Below are 17,237 nucleotides of genomic sequence, written 5' to 3'. Positions count from 1 at the left end.
GGGGGGGTTGGTTAAGTCCGTTTAGGGACTCAGATACTCCCAGGATTATCAGAAGCGGGTCTGGATCTATTGAAGTCTCCAAAACTTCAGAGAGGATCCTAAAAATTCCACACCAATAACCATGCAAGCTAGAGCATAGGGCAAAGCAGTGGAGTAGTGTACCCTGCGTAGCCTGACATTTATCACATGTAGGGGATGTGTCAGGAAATATCCTATGCAGTTTAGTTTTGGAATAGTGTAATCTGTGTAATACCTTGAATTGTATGAGACGATGTCTGGAATTAATGGAGCATGTGTGGATATACTCCAAGCTCTTTTCCCAGTCTGCCACTGAGATGTCAGTCCCTAGTTCTTCCTCCCATTTTGCCTTGATGGCATCAGTAGAAGGTGTGCTAACAGATTGAAAAGCATCATATAGACGCGATATCAGTTTATCTGAGGTGGGCATATCTTTATGCATCCGTCAAACATGGAAGGTTTAGCATTCCCAAATGTTGGGAGGTGTTTTCTAACGTAGTCTCTAATTTGTAGGTATCTGAAAAAATTACTTCTGGGAAGATTATAAGTTTCCCTCAGCAGCTCAAAGGAAGCAAAGGTCCCTTCTATGTATAAATCCCCTATGGTACTTATCCCCAACTCTCCCCATCGCTCAAAGGTGTTATCAAGGTTAGAAGGGGCAAAGGAGGGATTCCTGGCGACAGGGAGCATGAATGACATTGGTCTGAGCTCAAAGTGGACTTTAATTTGCTTCCAGATTCGGACTGTACTATGTATTATAGGATTGTTACAATAAAGTGACATCTCCAGATTGACAGGCGACAAAATCACAGCGCCAATAGAGAAGGGGTGACACTCCTCACGCTCCATACTAAGCCAGCTGGATGCCGGGAGTACGTCATCCAACAGAAACGTAACAATGCGAAGGTTAGCGGCCCAGTAATAAAATATAACATTTGGGAGAGACAATCCTCCTTCCATCTTGGATTTACAGAGGTGTTTTTTACCTATCCTGTGTGTTTTATAATCCCAGATGAAAGGATTGATAATTGAGTCCAGTTGTTTATGAAAGGATTTAGGTATGAATACTGGGATGTTCTGATATAGGTAGAGCAGTTGTGGGAGGAAGACCATTTTAATGGCATTAATTCTTCCGAGCAGAGAAATTGGGAGAGTTCTCCAAAATAGTATGTTTGCTTTGAGTTTTTGTATCAGAGAGGGGAAATTCTCTTTAAATAGTAAGGAGTATTGTTTGGTAACTACAATTCCTAGGTAGGTAAACTTTTCTGAAGATAACTTAAATGGGAGATGTTCTAGCCAGGAGGTATTTTGCGACCGTATGGGCATTAATTCACTCTTGTTCCAATTTATTCTGTATCCCGAGAAGGTACCAAACAAATTGATCACATCAAGAATAGCTGGGATACTAGCCTGGGGTTCTGTTACATAGAGGAGGATGTCATCTGCGTATAGGGAGATCTTATTTAGAGTATCTTTAGTATTATAGCCGTGTATTGTTGCATGAGATCTAATCGTCTGAGCGAGCGGTTCGATAATTAGGGCGAAGAGGAGGTAGGTAGTTGGATGGGCTATTTACAGATGGGCTATGTACACCTGCAACGATCGGTAAGCTGCTCAGATAGCGTTGTACGAGATCTTCAGTTTCTTGGCAACTTCTCACATGGAATAGCCATCATTTCTCAGAACAAGAATATACAAAGTTTCAGAAGAAAGTTCTTTGTTTCTGGCCATTTTGAGCCTGTAATTGAACCCACAAATGCTGATGCTCCAGATACTCAACTAGTCTAAAGAAGGTCAGTTTTATTGCTTCTTTAATCAGCACAAGTGTTTTCAGCTGTGCTAACATAATTGCAAAAGGGTTTTCTAATGATCAATTAGTATTTTAAAATGATAAACTTGGATTAGCTAACACAACGTGCCATTGGAACACAGGAGTGATGGTTGCTGATAATGGGCCTCTGTACGCCTATGTAGATATTCCATGAAAAATTTCCATTGTAGCCGTTTCCAGCTACAATAGACATTTACAACATTAACAATGTCTACACTGTTATTTTAATGGTATTTTAATGGTCAAAAGAAATGTGCTTTTCTTTGAAAAACAAGGAGATTTCTAAGTGACCCCAAACTTTTTAACAGTAGTATATATATATACACACACTGAGTGTACAAAACATTAAAACCACCTGCTTTTTCCATGGCATAAGCTGACCAGGTGAAAGCTATGATCCCTATTGATGTCACTTGTTAAATCCACTTCAATCAATGTAGATGAAGGGGAGGAGACAGGTTAAAGAATAAGTTTCAAGCCTTGAGACATGGATTGTGTATGTGTGACATTCAGAGGGATCATTCAGAAGTGCTTTTGAATGAGGTATGGTAGTAGGTGTCAGGTGCACCGGTTTATGTCAAGAACTGCAACGCTGCTGGGTTTTTCACGCTCAACAGTTTCCTGTGTGTATCAAGAATGGTCCACCACCCAAAGGACATCCAGCCAACTTGACACTACTATGGGAAGCATTGGAGTCAACATGGGCCAGCATCCCTCTGGAATGCTTTTGAAACATTGTAGAGCCAATAAATTGAGGCTGTTCTGAGGGCCAAAGGGACTCAAACTTAGGAAGGTGTTCTTAAGTTTGTACACTCAGTGTATATATCACTGTAAATATATTACATTCCTCATGTATGGTTATATATATTTTGATATACTAAGTGTTGATATTGTGAACCTATATTGTATATTTTTACCTCCTGTTTCAGGAAATTATGTCACTGAGCACTGCCCCTACAGTAGGACATGGACATGGTTAATTGACTTTTTACTTTTAGTACCTGACTTCATTGACTTTTGACTTTTAGTACCTGACTTCCTATGATCATATGTTTCAAATGGGCATACCATCCTGATTACTTTCAATATTTACATGTGCCATTTGGATGTTATATAGGCCATTTGGACATGGTTTGCTGATTTTGGCTTTTGGAACCTGACTTACTGTGATCATGTGTGGCAAATGGACATAACATCCTGATTTGGCACTTTAAATACTTACATGTACCATTTGGATGTTATATATGCCATTTGGGCATGGTTCTCTGACTTTTGGATTTGGAACCTGACTTCCTATAATCAGACGTTGCAAACGGATATAACGTCCTTATTTGGTACTTTCAATATTTACTACAAGTGCCATATGGACATATTTTATAGTACATTTTATGAAAGTGTTTCATTTTCTCTAAACATAGGTCCATGACCAGATTAAACAAAACACACATTTGTAATTTTCACTTTAAAAAAAAAAGTCATATAATGTTCACATGGACTATGTCAAACTATGAGAGTTTGTTATGGTCATAAATATATATCAAATTCTATTTTATTACTGTTTTTCAAAACACATTACATCAGGAGACATATTTAAACATACTGAAGTTCTTGTTGAAGAGGTCTTGAAGCTCTCTCATCAGGTTATTTGTTTTCCTGGTGGAGCTTTTCCTTCTGCCTTTAGCTGTTGTCTAAAAAATAATTAACCACATAACAATACATTTTTCAATTACGTTAATTCAGGTACATATTAAATAATATATAATTGTATGTATTTTCCTTACCTTTTAAATGGTCGACAAATTCACTCATTGCATCGCCATGCCCCTTCATGTAATTATCGGCTTCTGTAATGAAGACTACTTCACTACCCTGTCATTTGTTTTATGGACCATAACAATGACCTCCACTCCCTGCTTTTCCAGCTTTCACACCTATATTAATAACACAAAACCATTGGGTTGTATTAATCTAAGAATTAACACTGCAAGATGTTAATGTGCACAAATCCCTGCTAAAATGCCTATAAGAACAAGATGACTGTAAGCGTGTGTATTCCCTGACTATTCACTTTCATCATGCTTACTTCTATGGTTGGTGACTGAATATGCATTATTATTTCCATTGCATTGATGTTACAGTGATAACCTGCTGCTTCAGCTGCCTGAAGCAGCAGTGGTGCTATGGTGCTAAGCCTACATCTGCTTCATTTCACTGTTACCTTCACCTGCTTCCCTGACTTTCCTAGCCTCCTTCTCAAATTTGACTCTCTAATTGAATGGCAATGAGGACCATCTCTCAGCTACATCTTTCAAGCCACCTGATTAAAGATAAACAAGCTGTAAAACTGATCTCCAAAACAGTCAGTCCTATAATACAGACTCACTTAGTACAAAACCAGTGTTGCACCTTTACGTCAGCAATGCATCTTATACTTGGACATAGAAATGACCTGCTAGAGGATTTCCTCGACTCCCCACGTCCTCTCCTCCCATCCTCTCTCCTTTTGAAAACATCAGAGGAAAGCGAGGAGAGGAGGTGAGGAAACAAGGAAACAAATTGTTAATAAGAAATTAGACTCCTTCTCCACTAGCCCTTCTGACTCCTGATTTGATACAAGAACACCTAAAAGACATTGAGTTGAAATTGAGCTAAAACATAATTCCTGATTTATGTTGTGTAAGAGCACTACAATGACTTGTAAACCAGGTGGACAAAACAACACTTCTGTTCTAACAAGGAAATCCCGGCCGGCCAAACCCACCCCTAACCCGGACGACGCTGGGCAAATAGAGCGCCGCCTCATGGGTCTCCCGGTCACGGCCAGCTGTGACACAGCCTGGGATTGAACACGGGTTTGTAGTGATGCCTCGTGCACTGCGATGCAATGCCTTCGACCTCTGCGCCACTCGGGAGGCCATTCTCAGATAAATAACCTAAATTAGGTATTAGACTATTGATAAGATATTTTGTTCATCCAATGGTCCACAGGCCTTGAGACCAGGCCAGATTCTGGTCAATGGCCCTGTTATAAAACATATTCCAGTCCCGCTTTAAATTACATTCAGCTTATAAAGCCTTCATAATGCCTTCATAAGCACTACGTAAATGTGTTAAAGTATCTATAACCATATTTCATGCTTTATAAAGGGTTCATAAATGTGGCATAATTGTGTGACATAATCACCAATGTCAAATGTGACATAACCCACTATGTCGAATATGATATAAACATGTACTTTATAAAGGATGACATGTTGAGTTGAAGGATTGGAATGCGCTCTAAAGTGAAGTCATGTTTGTCACATTACACCTAATCTCGTTCCTAGACAACGTATCAAACTTGGCCTTCATTAGTTAGGATTAGGTTTAAAATCCAATTTTAAGAAGATACATTGTGGAAATTGAAAGGTGTGACTTTTTCACTCTGTTAACTAGTGACAATGACACATACTTTACTCGGTAAGGTCACTCCTATAGAGTTGTATGTTCACTCCCACTAAGGCCAACTTTGAATGGTTGATATCCCAGGCTTATATGTGCTGTGTGTGCAATAGCCTGGGGACGACATTACAACAAGAAACACGTACCTTGCTGAAAGGCCAACCTAAAGAAATTGAAAGTGGCTTTCTTCTGGAACCAAGTTACATGTTCCTCAGTACACAAACACGCACACAACAAAAACGAGCCATACCGTGCGGTGTTGGGCCCATCAGGTCTTTGACACATTCACCCACTCCCCCACTGAAAGATCAACCACCATTGTAACAGGTTGTAATCAAGCCCCGGTCTCAAGCATGGGAACAGAAGAAGAATACCTGGTGCAGTAGTCTCAGGTTGGACTACTCTAAATCATCTTGTTTCTGACACACACACACGCACACACACACGCAAGCTTTGTAGGTCCATCAAGCATTTAAATACCTCTCACACCCTACAGTAACCTGTGGATCATAAGAGAATATAAATCCGCAGAACGTTGATAACCTATTTATTTATTATTTACTTATTTATTTTTATAAAATAAATTTAAAATGCTGTGTTTTTTTTGCCCCTTTTTTTCTCCCCAATTTCGTGGTATCCAATTGTTGTTGTTAGTAGCTACTATCTTGTCTCATCGCTACAACTCCCATACCGGCTTGGGAGAGACGAAGGTTGAAAGTCATGCGTCCTCCGATACACAACCCAACCAAGCCGCACTGCTTCTTAACACAGCGCGCATCCAACCCGGAAGCCAGCCGCACCAATGTGTCAGAGGAAACACCGTGCACCTGGCAACCTTGGTTAGCGCGACTGCGCCCGGCCCGCCACAGGAGTCGCTGGTGCACGATGAGACAAGGATACCGGGCAAACCCTCCCTAACCCGGACGACGCTAGGCCAATTGTGCATCGCCCCATGGACCTCCCGGTTGCGGCTGGTTACAACAGAGCCTGGGTGCGAACCCGGAATCTCTGGTGGCACAGCAGGCGCTGCAGTACAGCGCCCTTAACCACTACGCCACCCGGGAGGCGATAACCTATTTGACATGTAGTGTCCTGTAATACTTAGTTTGAAGTGAGACACCGTCGGTCATTCATAACACATCCATAAAGACTCTATATAGCATGACTCTGTACTTAATTTATAGTCAGACCCCTTTGGTCATTTATAACACATACATAAATGCCTTTTGTCATATGTGACCCACCACCTCGATTTGGTCTTGTGTAGCGAAATTCGTTTTTTTACATTGGATAAAAGTAGAGACTCAGCTACAAAATTGTATAACATACACTGCAGTTCAGGAACAATGGGAAAGTAATTCTGCTTTGAAAGTTGATGAACTTGTAACTCCACTTTTGAGAAAATGGCCCTTGAATCTTTTGGTACACCTACTGGAGGGCTCTTTGTCTACACCTATTCAAAATCATTCACACCCTCTTAAGCCTTAGCCCCACCCATCTCTTTAAGAATTCACATGTTAGGCCATGTCCTGAACAGAGTGAGTAAGCTAGTGTAGTAAACAACCAACGATTCCAAGACAAAAAGTGGTGAAAATAGTAGCCTACAATAAGGAAAAACTCCAGGTAAAAATACACTTTATCTAGTCCTTGGCTTAAATCCTAATCCGACTTTGAAAGTGTCCAGATAGTAATATTTTATTCATATTTTATAATTATTAGATGATGCTTACCCAGACACTTGTCTAAATTGATGGGTCATGTGAAAGAAATGCTATAGCCACCCCCCAGCCACATCTAGCTAAGTGGGTGGGTCACTATTGTCTAGACATGTACACATGTTCATGAAATTCAAAAGATGGACGTAATCACCCCCAGCCACACCTGGCTAACTTGATGGGTCATGTAATCTTTTGTTTTGACATGTAGCTAGCTAATCAATTAACCCTAACCCATATCTAGAGTACAAATGGATTGTCATAGCTAGCCACTGTGCATGAAATGCTGGAGTATGAATCTGAAGATAGCTAAAGCTAACCAACTAGGTTCAATGTTCGCTAACTAGCTAACCGAGTGGCATCGCAGTGCTAGAGGCGTCACTACAGACCCGGGTTTGATCCCGGGCTGTATCACAACTGGCCGTGATCGTGAGCCCCATAGGGTGGTGCAGATTTTGGCCCAGCATCGTCCCGGGTTAGGGGAGGGTTTTGGCCGGGGTAGGCCGTCACTGTAAATAAGAATTTGTTCTCAACAGACTTGCCTAGTTCAATAAAAGGTACAAATAAAAAAACATTTGGCTTTTCCTAGCAATGCAAATGGATTTCTGAGGTATGAATAATACTACACAGATCATACACGTAACATTAGCTAGCGAGCCAGCAAGCTAACGTTGGCTAGCTAGTGAACAGTACGCTTTAACTTGCAATGAAAATGACATTGACTAAATTAGATATGTATAATATCTGAAAATGTAGCTAGACTCTTACCCGTATACATGGATGAAAGCTTCACGGCAGTGTCTTTTCGATTTGGTCTGCAGCTAGCTACAGATTGTTTGGCCAGGTTCACATTGACCGTGTGTAGAAAGAAGTCATTTTTCCCCCACTGATCTTTCTTGATAGCGCCTGCTAAATTCTGAGCAGCAATGTTGATGAGAGCAGTAGCAACACTTTTGCATATCTCCTTGGCTAACGTTATATCTTTCAAAAAAGCTGTGGTAGCAAAGATTTTCTACACATACTGAGCAGCTCATGTTATAGACAGAAGCCTGCTAAATGGTAGACCAATCAGAACTCATCTCTTGGCACGTCCAGCCCACCCATTATCTTAGCCAATCATGTCTAGCAGGAAGGTTTGGTATTTATCAGGATCCCCATTAGCCGATGTAAAAGCATCAGCTACTCTTCCTGGTGTTCATATGAAACATGACATAATACAAAACATTATTAGTCAAGGACCGAAATACATACATTTAAAACATCACTGTCTTTCTGTGGCTAAACCATCTAGGCTAGTGAATCTAACAATTTTATTCGTATTTACAGATGGCATTCAAGTTTGTTATTAAGGCACATGAAAGTTCACATGCTCCAGAAGGCACTTCTGTCTAAAAAAATGCATTTTGATAATAATTGTAAAAAAAAAATCTAATGACTCTCCTGTGAAGTAATGACGTGCAAAATACCCCTAGCTTCTTGAAACGGGTCACATATGACGCTGTACTTACTATAAAGTCAGACACCTTTGGTCATTCATAACACATTGAATGCTTAATGATGTTAACAAATGTATTAATACTTAAGGAATTATCACAAACAGCTACAACAAATTTTATTTTACTAGGCAAGTCAGTTAAAGAACAAATTCTTATTTTCAATGACAGCCTAGGAACAGTGGGTTAAATAATAATTAAAGGCATGTTTCAACCATACATTTCCTTTTATTTGTACATTTTTTAAACAATACAAATACATTAAGTTTAAAAAAGACCAGCACTGCAATTACATTGAGCATTACACAGTATTATAAATAGTGTAGCTTGTCCCTGAACTGGTGGAAGAATGGTTCTTGCCTCTCTGCCTGCTGGAGGTACCAACCTTAAAAGAAACAACAAAGTTAGCAGGTCTATTTGGAAATGCCGGTGTCACACCATCTGGATAAGGGCATTTCTGTGCTGCGCCAGAATCTCTAAATGGGGAGGTAGGAAACGCCATTGGATTTGTCTTATTATATTCCTCTTTCGTTTACAAATCTCATGACGTGACTATGAGTCGTGGATGAATCCACGCTAGCCTGGTAGCTAGCTACGTTTCGGCTAGCTAGCAATTGCTGTGAAGTCACCAAAATTATTTGAAATAATGACACAGTATGTAATCTAACTCAACTACTACAAACTAATTTAAATTATAATAAATAAAAAGGTTAACTTACTTGTTTTCTGCTGTCTGGTGGCACCACAATTGGGCATTTGATTTCCAAACTCTTCACATGATCAGAGTCTCGTCAGCAACACTAAGAGAGTACTTCCGTGTCATGGAATTTCAATTAAATTCCCCCACGTAATAGTATAAGTGTCAATAACCTACATTTATTACAGTTTTTCTTGATTGCTTAAACACAAAAACTGGTTCCTGTAGCACAAAAACCCATACGCCATTCCCAAAAACACACACATTTCCCATAACCATAAACACTATTCACCTGTTTCCACACGTTTCAATATTCAAAACTCTTTCTGCAAAACCTTACACAAAAGTGGCCAAATAAATCATTCATTGCACTATATATTCATTCAGCAAACACATGCTCTCAATATAATTAACTCAAGTCATCACAACCTAAACTCAGAGCACACCTTTCTCCAGGTGCAAACACTAGGCCTCAAAATTGTTAACGCACCAATCAGAATTGCAGGATCAATAAATAGGGCCAAGAGGCATCTACATGTGCTTTGGGAGAATGGATCCTAACATTGCCGAAGTTGCAAGACAACAGAGAGGAAGAGGACAAGGACGAGGATGACAACAAAGACAAGTAATCTCAGATTAAATCCGTGCCACCCTAGTTCATCATGTGCTCATACATGGGAGGACTATTAGAGAAGCTGGACAGCTAGCGCAAGCCAACCTAAGCCGTTACACGGTTGCATACATTGTCTGTACTTTCAGAAAGGAAAACAGGTAATTTGCCTTGTTGTTACTGTGATACATGTAATGCATATGGACTGAATCTCCACTTTGTTCTCAGTGTAGTTTTTACCACCGTAATGGATGACCATAGGTCAGTAATGATCCAATTTCATTTTTGCAGAACAGAGGCGGCCATCCATTGGAGGTAGGCGGAGACTACTCACAGCCGAGCAGGAGACTGCCCTGGTGAATATGGCGATTGCCAATAATGCAATCCGTTTGAGGGAAATTCAAACCCAAATAGTTGCAGACCAGGTAGTCTTCAAGGAATTGACAGCATCAGCATTTCCACAATTGACCGGATCGTTCAGAAGAACCACATAAGGACAAGGCAGCTGTACCGTGTGCCTTTTGAAAGGAATTCAGTGATAAGGAGCAACGATTCCAATATGTGCAGGTAATTGCTATACTGTACATAATTTTTAGAGTATGGCCCATCTCTCCAGCATATCAATACAGTACTGTATAGTAATGTGTTGCAGTACACAATCTTTCATACCAGTACTGTATTTGTAGTACAGTAAAATGTGCTTTAATTTTTTATACTTCTGTAGAGTATCTTTGAGCTGGATGCCATGGCTGACCCACTGTAGTACATTTTCATCGACTAGGCAGGGTTCAACCTAACAAAAGGGGGCACAACATCATTGGTCGCCGTGCCATCATACAAGTTCCTGGTCAGAAGGGAGGGTGACGTTGCCTCCCATGTGCAGTAATCGTGGCGTCCTCCACCGCCACGTCAAAGTGGGTCCATACAACACGGCACAACTCCAATTTCTAGATCAGCTGCACAATAACATTCTTCAGCAGGAAGGCAACCAGAGCAAGCCCAATATGTTTTCATTTCGGATAATGTGAGTTTCCATCGTGCTGCTCTGGTTCGTGCCTGGTTCAATGACCAACCCAGGTTCTCCGTTCTTTTTTTTTTGCCAGCATATTCCCCATTTCTGAATCCAATTGAGGAATTTTTCTCAACATGGCAGTGGAGAGTGTATGACTGCAACCTCTACGCACAGCAAAACCTCCTGGAGGCAATGGTAGACGCCTGTGGTGATGTGCCTGTGGTGTCTAGCCAGGGTTTTCTAAGGCATACAAGGGCATTTTTCCCCCACGGCCTGGTAAGAGCAAACATAATGTGTGACACTGATGCTGAGTAACCTGTACATTTGCTGCATTTGGAAATAAAGCTTTTGGAAATGGGTATTTTACTGTGCATGGACTCTTTCTCGTGTGTTTTGTCAGTGTGACATTTCAAATGTCAGGTTTTTGACCAAAACAGCATATATATATATTCCCTTATCCAATGTAAGAGGAATTTATTCCAGTACTGTTTTGAATTTCTCTTGCCAGGGTGTTCCTGAATGGGTTATCTGGATCGTCAGTGCTGTGATTTTTCGAAATTATTTCTCTGAAAACCTATTCTAAACACGTTGGTAGCAGTGTTTTGAATTAATCCCTCCAGTGTGTAACAGTCTGTTTTTGACAGCTTGTGTGTTGTCTGAGGGCAAAGTTTGAATTGGGACCCAGAAGTTAGCTGTTTGTACCATTGGGTGTGTTATTAAAATTGTGTGAAGATTTGAGAAAATGGTGAGTTGTTCCAGGAATTGTGTCTAAGCAATTAAACTGAATGTATGGAACATCTGTCACGTTCTGACCTTTTATTTCCTTTTTGTCATTATTTAGTCTGGTCAGGGCGTGAGTTGGGGTGGGCAGTCTGTTTGTTTTTCTATGATTTGGGTATTTCTATGTTTCGGCCTAGTATGGTTCTCAATCAGAGGCAGGTGTCATTAGTTGTCTCTGAGAATCATACTTAGGTAGCCTGGGTTTCACTGTTTGTGGGTGATTGTTCTTGTCTCTGTGTTTGCACCAGATAGGACTTTTCATGTTTCTTGTTTTTGTATTCAGTTGTTCATGTGTACATTTACGTCTTAAAAGAACCATGGACACTTACCACGCCGCATATTGGTCCTCTGATCCTTTTCGCCTCTCCTCTTCAGAGGAGGAAATCCCTTATATCAGGGTGGTAGTAAATTTTAAACTTTTTAATGGTTGAATATTTACCCATGTCCACTTTATCAGTTATGTCCTGTAATCATGACCAATTTGAAAGCCTTTGTTTAGGCCTCAAGTGCAAAGAATATAAACCCAGTGATGTCAATAACTTAAGTTTTTTTAGGTAAATTTACTTTTTACATTTTTGACAACTTTATACCTTCTCTACATTCCTAATAAATTATTTTGAATATTTAGCAGGACAGGAAAATGGTCTAATTCACACATGTATCAAGAGAACATCCCTAGTCATCCCTATTTTAGCAATTACATTTACTTTTAATACTTGAGTAAAAGTGTCTTAAATATACTTAAGTAGGATTTCACTGGTTAACTTTTACTTGAGTCATTTTCTTTTACTCAAGTATGAAAATTGGGTGCTTTCTCCAACACTGTATAAAAAAAAAACTAGTATTCATTAATACAGACAACCTGCTTGCTCTAATTCCTTGTAAATACTGTAGAAATAATTATTCTTACAGTTCAGTTGAATAGTCACTTTTACTGTATTGTACTATGTTTGATTGCTCTGGCATTGTTTTGTCTCACTGTGTTTACGGTTAGACAGGCAGCTGAACAATAGCCCAATAAAATCATGGGCTTGAAGGCCTTTCTGCTCAAAAACATTTTGCTAAAAAAACTTTTTTTTTACATTCAAACCGCTCTCCTGTGAAGTCATGACTTGCGACATACGTCTAGTTTCCTGAATCGGGTCACATTCATCCAAACTCAACAATGAGTTCAAATCCTACTTCCCTGACATTGAAAACAAGTCTGCCGAACTTGACTGGGTGCATAAACCAAATTGTTCTCAAATTTACACCTAATCTAGGAATCACGCCGGTCAGACATGCATTAGGGGGTACTTCAGGCAGGTCAAAGTGTTTTAGGGGTACAGTACCCCAAAAAGGTTGGGAACCACTGTCCCAAACACCCACCTGAGCGACCCATACACTAAGAAGTCTTTATCTGTTTTATAGGCCTAGTGCAAGTAGTCTATATGCAGCCAATACTGAAAGATAAATTCGGTCAGAGACCCACTAAAGCAGCACCGCCCCCTCAAGACTTTGAGCCTGCCTGGCAGGGTTGGTCCTACAAAGCCAAAGCCCCCGGATGGGTGAGCATAATATACAAGGAATTTCTCAAAGCTGCTAATGAGAACCTTGACAACCTAGTACCTAGCCGGTGGGAATTCCGGTGGAGACCCCCACCCAGGTAGTGGCAGTGCTGACAACACTAGCTGCAGTAACCTATGGGGAGGGGCCAATTATTGTGGTCCAGGTGACACAAAATAATCAAAGGTCTGACTGCACAGAGATGCTTGGGAAAATGGTGTGTGTTTCAGGGGTAGAGGGTGTATCTGAGCTCCAGTGTCTGTGTTCTTTTGCCCATCTTAATATTTTATTTTTATTGGCCAGTCTGAGATATTACTCAATCTTGGCAACTCTGCCTAGAAGGCCAGCATCCTGGAGTCACCTCTTCACTGTTGACGTTGAGACAGGTGTTTTGTGGGTACTATTTATTGAAGCTGCCAGTTGAGGACTTGTGAGGCGTCTGTTTCTCAAACTAGATACTCTAATGTACTGTTCTTTGTTTCTGGCCATTTTGAGCCTGTAATCAAACCCACAAATGTTGATACTCCAGATACTCAACTAGGCGAAAGAAGGCCAGTTTTATTGCTTCTTTAACCAGCACGACAGTTTTCAGCTGTGCTAACATAAATACAAAAGGGTTTTCTAATGATCAATTAGCCTTTTAAAATGATAAACTTGGATTAGCTAACAAAACGTGCCATTGGAACACAGGAGTGATGGTTGCTGATAATGGGCCTCAGTACACCTATGTAGATATTCCATGAAAAATCTGCCGTTTCCAGCTACAATAGTCCTTTACAACATTAACAATGTCTACACCGTATTTCTGATCAATTTGATGTTATTTTAATGGACAAAAATGTAGCTTTTCTTTCAAAAACAAGGAGATTTCTAAGTGACCCCAAACTTTTCAACGGTAGTGTAAGTATTCAGACCCTTTATTCAGTACGTTGAAGCACTTTTAGTGGCGATTACAGCCTTGAGTCTGTTTAGGGATGACGCTACAAGATTGGCACACCTACATTTGGGAAGTTTCTCCCATTCCTCTATGCAGATCCTCTCAAGCTCTGTCAGGATGGATGGGGCGCATCGCTGCACAGCTATTTTCAGTTCTCTCCAGAGATGATAAATCGGGTTCAAGTCCGGGCTATGGCTGGATGACTTAAGGACATTCAGTCTTGTCCCAAAGCCACTCCTGCGTTGTCTTGGCTGTGTGCTTAGGGTTGATTTCCTGTTGGAAGGTGAACCTTCGCCCCCAGTCGGAAGTCCTGAGCGCTCTGGTCATCTGATGCAGGACTCCATCACTCTCCTTCTTGGTCAAATGGCCCTTACACACCTTGGAGGTGTGTTGGGTCATTGTCCTGTTGAAAAAGAAACGATAGTCCCACTAAGCACAAACCAGATGTGACGGTGTATCGCTGCAGAATTCTGTGGTAGCCATGCTGGTTAAGTGTGCCTTCAATTATACATATATCACCAACAGTGTCACTAGCAAAGCACCCCCACACCATCACACCTCCCCCTCCATGCTTCACTGTGGGAACCACACATGCAGAGATCAGTGCTCGATGGTTTTTGTGACTGCTCTTGAAGAAACTTTCAAAGTTGAAATGTTCCTGATTGTTTACCACCCCTACCCTGTCAAAATTCAACTGATTTGCTCAAATGCATTAAGAAGGAAAGACATTTCACAAATGAACTTTTAACAAGGCACACCTGTTAATTGAAATGCATTCCAGGTGACTACCTCATCAAGCTGGTTGAGAGAATGCCAAGAATGTGCAAAACTGTCATCAAGGCAAAGGGTGGCTACTTTAAAGAATCTCAAATATAACATATATTTTGATTTGTTTAACACCTTTTTTGGTTACTACATGATTTCATATGTGTTATTTGATGTTTTCACCATTATTCTACAATGTAGAAAATAGTAAAAATAAAGAAAAACCCTGGAATGAGTAGGTGTGTCCAAACTTTTGACTGCTACTGTGTATATGCAGGCCTCAACCACTATTCTGAGAACTTCATTCAGTATATCATGCGTCCCTCAGGTTCATTACCAATCAAAAATGTAATCGTGATCTCTACAGCTCCGTTGGCTGGTTGTCATTGATCTTGCGTAAGCTTAAACACTGGTATACACTGATTTTTAAGGCCATATTGGATAAAATGCCCACTTTATCGCTGTTCTTTTTTGATCAGGTCAGTAAATAAATATCCTTTACGGTCCCATTCTCATTTACATTTAATAGTACCAAGAATTAGAACAGGTCATGGTTGAAATACTTTTAGTTACTCAGCTCCGTGGTCCTGGAATATTCTCTTGAACATTAATATGATGATCTAGTCACGTTGGTGGAGTTTAAACACTTGTTAGATGTAAATATCATATCATTGTCTTTAGTACAGCTGTTTTTAGTTATGACACTTGTTTCTTTATGTATTATGTCATTGTTTTACTGTATGTGTGTCTATAGTTTTGTTCAATGTTGTGTATGTAAGTTGTTTTGTCTGAAACTTGGTTCCCCTTGAGGCTGTTGAACCAGGTCTCTCTTGAAAAATAGAGTTTATCTCAATGAGAAAAATCTGTATAAATAAAGGTTAAATATTTGTATTTTATTTATTTTACAATTAAAGCGTTTGAAATTGAAGTACAGTTTTAATTAAGTGTTTAAGTTAAATTATAGTGAACATATACTATACTTAAAGACTGAAAAACAATTAATTTAAAGTACACTTTAATAAGTGTATTGAAGTGTGATGATAGCAAATATTTATAGTATACTAAATGACTGAAAAAACAATTAATATAAAGTACTCTTTTAATAAGTGTGTTGAAGTGTAATGATATTATATTTATAGTATACTTAAGATACACTATAAAAATACATCTCATAATTGAAGTATATTATTTGATTTTTTTTTGTATTTAAGTATACTTTAGTATACTTGTAATTTGCTTGGGTAACCCCTGCATCATGGGCATGCTCAGTTTCTCTGGACACCATCAAGGTCGGAGTTTGTCCCGTCCCCCACTAAAATCTAGATGACAAAAATGTTATATGTCAGCGCCCAGCCACTCGCAAAGTATAGGCTGCTGTGATCATTCTCAGTGGCAATAGTTGTTTTTTTTGTTCAAAGTTGCTAGAGAGGACACAGTAATGAGAGAAAAATCATATACTAGGCCTACTGTAAAAATAATATGCTACAAAAAATATTTGTATGATTATCCTAGCTCGGCTACACTTCAATCACCCCACTTCATGAGAGGAAATGCAAAACTGTCCAGGCAGGTTGGGCATATTTGAGGAAACTTTCTGAAATTGACAACCATTAGAAAACAGGATCACGTAAACGCGACCTGTCCATAGCCTATAAGCCATTGATACTTTCTCGTGGAGCAATGAGTAGTTCAGGTATGTTGACACTAGGCCTTTATTTAAATTTGAGTGCTTTCTCTAAATCTGTGCAACCACTTATTGATAAGGGTAAGTTAAACTTCCATCTTCTCTGCCAACTCCCATATCTCTTCTCCATCTCTCTAGCTCTTTACCAAGTAGCCTACACTGTTATAATTATGTGCTTTGTAACACCAAAACTAGTGGGAACTGAGCTGCCACCAACGTGAAGATGACAAAGCTCAGCTGAAGTTTTGAAACACATCACCATGAGCTGTTTTGAAACTACATGGTGTGTTGTAACACCACTTAATCATGCTGGGCAACACCTTGCCAGGGACTGGGAGTACTGTCAGAAAAGTTTGATAATACTATTTTGGTGTTTTGAGTTCTGTTTAGTGCAGAATTAGATACATTCTCTTTTGGTGTCGTTTCCTTCTCTATAACTTCTAAACACTACTTTGGTGTTTCAAATCCAGAATTAGATCACTTATGGAGTATTTTAATGTTTAACATTGTTTTATGTATTTAATCATTTGCCAGTTCAACCCATTTTGGCAGGCACTGTTGAGCAGTGCTCAACCATCCGCACTGACTAGAGGTGTTACAGTAAGCATGGCAGGGTACTGTATTTCCCTCTACCATTTAAAGTTGAAAATGTGGGAATGGGTCGTCTCAACATTGAATGCATTTTGCCTGAAGGTTTTGATATCCGTTC

General features: G+C 39.8%; 2 long non-coding RNA genes across 2 annotated transcripts; one reads left to right on the top strand and one right to left on the bottom strand.

The window, feature by feature from the left end:
- Window positions 1–8,712: 8,712 nt before the first annotated feature.
- LOC112223325 lies at window positions 8,713–9,574 on the bottom strand. Its single transcript, XR_002949283.1, has 3 exons — window positions 9,488–9,574; window positions 9,218–9,309; window positions 8,713–8,883 (listed from the first exon to the last, which is right to left on the bottom strand). It is a non-coding gene; the product is annotated as an uncharacterized LOC112223325 (long non-coding RNA).
- Window positions 9,575–9,750: 176 nt separating this feature from the next.
- Window positions 9,751–11,140, top strand: LOC112223326. The gene is made up of 3 exons (XR_002949284.1): window positions 9,751–9,966; window positions 10,097–10,372; window positions 10,530–11,140. It is a non-coding gene; the product is annotated as an uncharacterized LOC112223326 (long non-coding RNA).
- The last annotated feature ends 6,097 nt before the right edge of the window (window positions 11,141–17,237 follow it).

This window comes from Oncorhynchus tshawytscha, linkage group LG24 (genome assembly GCF_018296145.1).
Source record: "Oncorhynchus tshawytscha isolate Ot180627B linkage group LG24, Otsh_v2.0, whole genome shotgun sequence".
Taxonomy (NCBI): Eukaryota; Metazoa; Chordata; class Actinopteri; order Salmoniformes; family Salmonidae; genus Oncorhynchus; species Oncorhynchus tshawytscha.
Note: the sequence above shows the minus strand (reverse complement) of the source record. Positions and strands in the feature narration are given on the sequence as shown.